Genomic DNA, 4,691 nt, shown 5'->3' with positions numbered 1-4,691 from the left:
AATATTTGCAATAGATAGCTATTATGGTTAGAATTGTGTCCCTATAAAGGATGCTGAAGACTTAACCCTCAGTACCTGTGAATGTGGCCTTATTTGAAAATATGGTCTTTGCACAAAATCAAATTACTATGAGGTTATTAGGCTTTTATCCAATATGACTGATGTCTTTATAAGAAAGGGAAATGTAGAGACAGCAACAGGCTCGAGGGAAGTTGATCTAAAAACAAAGGGTGAATCTTATTTCCAAATCAAGGAATGCCTGAAGCTTCCCTTGGCAGCCCTCATAAGAAACCAACCTTTAGCAAAATCTTGATGTTAGTTGTTATCTCTAAATCCAGAACCCAGATTGACTGCATGTCCAAATCTTCCTTAGCTCTTTTATCCTGGGATTCAAAGAGAAGATGCCATTATTTAGTGGGTTTTTGCATCAACCTCTTAGGGCAGGATGTATTAATAAATATAGTTAAATTTTTTAAAGTCCATGGGATTTGAAGCAGCTTATATAAATAGAAATTTTAAATCAAGAGTAAGTGTACAAATATATTTAGTTATAGTTAAAAGTAAATTAGGTCAGACAGTCTTCTTTCCCATTCACTCCAGCACACAAAAATGGAGATATCTGTACTAGTAAAAGAAGTCTAATCTCTCCTCTGTTTCCATCTCCTCACCCGTCACTTTCCCCGAAACTAACACCCCATTATTCCAGTGCCTGAGTCTCTGCTTGGGTCTCCAACCCTTCTGCCTAAGGATTTGCCTGAAAGCCCACCCTCCACAGGGCCACAGAGGACCATGACTAAGACAGATCCTGCCTCAGTAGGCCCACCCCTCTGTCAGGAGGAGGAAGAAGAGGATGACGAGGACGAGCTGGTCCCAGAGGCACTTAACCCCACCCAGGAGCACCTGCAGAAGCCTTTTGTGTGCCCCTCGGCCCCTGCACCCATCCCCAAGGATTATGCCTCCACTTTCTTAAACCCCAGTGACTTGGCAACATGCCAGGAGATTCTGTGTGACCCGCAGACCACCATTTTCTGAGCTGTTTGCCATCGTGAGGCAGTGGGTGCCCCAGCTACAGCACAAGATCACTGTCATTGGCAATGAGATTCTGCATTGAGACTGCCACGTATTGGGCAGACCGACGTGACACTGCTCCATTATGCCTGCAAGGCTGGGGCCCAAGGAGTCAGGGACCGAGTGCAGCAATGCCCACACGCAGCAGCCGTTGGTGCTTGGTGCAGAGGTTATCCTGCGCAGCCACTGGGCCAACATGAATGAGCGGCACTATGTGGCCTATTTCAGTGTGCCCGATCTCGTGCTCATGCGTGTGCTGTTGAACGGTGTGCCATTGAGGGTGGAGAAGTCCACATGCAATGCCTTCAACCACGGCTCAACCCTGCACATCACTGCCCCCAGTCGGTGTCTGGGTGGAGCCAAATGTTTGCTGGAGCACTGTGCCAATCCAACACTATGGAACCGAAAGGGACAGCTGCCAGCGGAGGTCGTCCCTGCCCCCATGGACATGCCCCTCAGGGTCAAGGCAGAGGCAAGCACTGGTTTGCCAAGGATCTACAAACACTGCCGGAGGAGGCTGTGCCACTCTCCGGGGCCTCCGTGAAGTCATGCTACCCAATGAAAATGTCCATGGCAATCTCATGCTCAGTACTCTGGGCCTGCGCTCCAGAGACTATGTGCTGCCAGATCGCCCTAAGATGACACACTGCTATTCTGCAGGGCCACAGAGTTCCCAGCAGCCAGTGGGTGGGTGTGGAGCTGGACAAACCTACGAGCAAGAATGATGATGTCCTGTATTTTACCTGCTGTCTCACCAATGATGATGTCCAGTACTTCACTTGCCTCTGTGTCCAAGATCTCCAAGGCAGTGGATCCACCCCCTTCATCCATCACCTCTGCATTTCACACTCCCTGGATGGACTTCTGCCGTGTCACTGGCAAAGGCCACAGGGAACACAAAGGCCAGAAGAAGCCCCCATCATTCCCATCTCTGGGAAGCCTGCAGCAGAGCGAGGGAGCGAAGGCTGAGGACAGAGACCAAATCCTTGTCCAGGCCAGAAAGAAGGGGTTTTGTGCTTCTACTGGAAGACAGACTTTGCCCCAGGTTACTGGTGTAATGTTCAGCCAGACTAGCCCACGGGCAAGCCCGATGGCTCGATCTTTGGTGCCCCAGTACTTCACCTGTCCCCAAGCCATGGAGACTATGCACCAACAGCTCAAATTCAGAGGATTGGAAAAGCCACTGATGACTCTGGGGACAATGTCAGACCCAAAAAAGTACATCAAGTGACAATGACACAGCCTCAATGCACTTTCTCAACAGTCCAAGCTGCATATAAGATCACATCAGAGAAGGTGGTCTCCATATTGCTCTCCTGCTGCTCCTTTCCTTGGATGTTGAGGATGGAGAGGCAATCTTAGAGCCCCTGGACACCCCACAAAGAGACAGCCCCCTTTAGCATCTCCTGACATAAGGAGCTCTCAGGTCATCCTGAAATAGATATTCTCAGTAACACAGCCAGAATAAAGACCCTCATTAGCCAACCCTAATCACTGAGGTCCCATTATTAACATATTCCCCCATGATAACCCCCAATACAAATTCCAGGTTATGCATAAGGAGATTCTTCGAGTGTAGTTCCTGCAGGCTAGTCTCTATCCTCCAGCCCTCAGAGCAGAGTCCCCAATAACAGATTTCCACATCACTTCAAATGGTGACCTTCTCCACATAATACTCCACAGTAGAACATTCCCGAGTCACTCATCACAGAACCCTCCCTCTTTAAAAAAGACCCCTTCTCATCAAGGCTTCTTGAAATAAACAGGTCACACCTCCAGAGTTGTTGTTGCAGACCTTTAGGTCCCTATCTCATCTTTAACATCAGTCTCCTCAAGATGTGACCCCCATAGTTACCCCCAAACCCTTATACTGCAAAATTAAAAAAACAACCCACAGAATGAGAGAACATATTCACCACATTCTGATAAGGGGTTAATATCCAAAATTCATAAAGTACTTACAAAACTCAACACCAAAAAACAAATGACCCAATTAAAAGATGGGAAAAGGACCTTAATAGACACTTCTCCAATGAGGACATGCAGATGGCCAATAGATATGTGAAAAGATGCTCAATGTCACTAATCATCAGAGAGATGCAAATTAAAACTGCAATGAAATACCACTTCACACCTGTCAGAACGGCTATCATCAATACATCAACAAACAAGTGTTGTCGAGGATGTGGAGAGAGGGGAACCCTTTTGCACTGTTGATGGGAATGCAGACTGGTGCAGCCACTGTGAAAAGCAGTGTGGAGATACCTCTAAAAATTAAAAATGGATCTGCTTTTTATCCCAGAAGTTCCACTTCTGGGATATATCCAAAGGCACCCAAAACACCAATTCTAAAGAACATAAGCACCCCTGGGTTCATTGCAGCATTATTTACAATCACCAAGATACGGAAGCAACCCAAGTGTCTATCAACAGATGAGTGGATAAAACAACTATGGGACATTTACAAAATGGAATACTCTTTGGTCGTAAAAAAAGAACAAACTTTTAACCTTTGGAACAATATGGATGGACCTGGAGAACATTATGCTAAGTGAACCAAGCCAGACAGAGAAAGACATATACCATATAATCTCACTCATATGTGGAATCTAATGAACAAACTGAACTAACATGCACAACAGAGACACACTTATAGATGGCGAGTAGATGACAGCTAGTAGGTTGGGCCAGTAACTTCCTACGCTAGATGAGTATAATGACACAGTGGCATTAAGTAAATGTCAAAGTTTATGTAGATTTTATGAGACTCAAATGCAGTATTGGGTGGCTCCATTAATAATCTCTTTTTAGTTTTCCAAACAAGTCAGGCTGACCATACTATTTTGCAAGCCATCACATTATCAATTTATTCTGTATTGAATTATGTTAAGCATATGTAGTTTCTGTGGTCCTTGACATTAGGAGTTGAACTCAAACTGCTATAAATACATAATGTGAAACAAATGTCTTTCATTATCCAATTACATTTGAATATATAATGAGTATTTCAAGTACCAGAGATTTTAATAAGCAATTAAATGTATCTCCTCATTAGGAGTTGTTACTGGAACCATTCATTATGGTTGAACGTTTGATATTTCTAGATGACCAAGAAAATTCACTCAAAGAAAAAAGGAATTAAAGATTTTCTAGGCAAGAAAAAGAGCAAGGTTATGCCTCAGAACCTGGAAAAAGATTAAGATTTAAGAATCTTAAGAATTTTGGGCAGGCAAGAAGGGTAGATTTGGGAGTGACACCGAGGATCATGCACTTGTGAAGCTGGGAGAGATAATGAGCCCATAACAAGTGCATTCATGTAGGTCATGGATAGCGCTGACCACTATGAGAGACACATAATGACTCGACATTATACATAAAGAAGGTATGTCTTCATTTACTTGGCTCAAGCTCATTATAAGGTCTTTAATTTTCAATGATTAAAAAGACCTAACTTGTTAAAATCTTGTCCAATTGGTCGCAAGTTGATATAGTGAAAATTCCACTGAAATAATATGCTAATTTCTTATTAAGTCTATCCCCAGATTGTATGAGTAGTTTATGAGATCCTTGATATCAGAAATACTTTTGCATATGAATCTCTATAATTACTTGATCATTGCTAA

The 4,691-nt window shown here is 43.8% G+C and overlaps 1 pseudogene; it reads left to right on the top strand.

Annotated features, from left to right (window-relative positions):
* The first annotated feature begins 789 nt into the window (after positions 1–789).
* On the top strand, positions 790–2,430 carry LOC112304491 (CAP-Gly domain-containing linker protein 3 pseudogene; annotated as a pseudogene).
* Positions 2,431–4,691: the final 2,261 nt, after the last annotated feature.

The sequence above is a fragment of the Desmodus rotundus genome, chromosome 2 (genome assembly GCF_022682495.2).
Source record: "Desmodus rotundus isolate HL8 chromosome 2, HLdesRot8A.1, whole genome shotgun sequence".
Lineage (NCBI taxonomy): Eukaryota > Metazoa > Chordata > Mammalia > Chiroptera > Phyllostomidae > Desmodus > Desmodus rotundus.
Note: the sequence above shows the minus strand (reverse complement) of the source record. Positions and strands in the feature narration are given on the sequence as shown.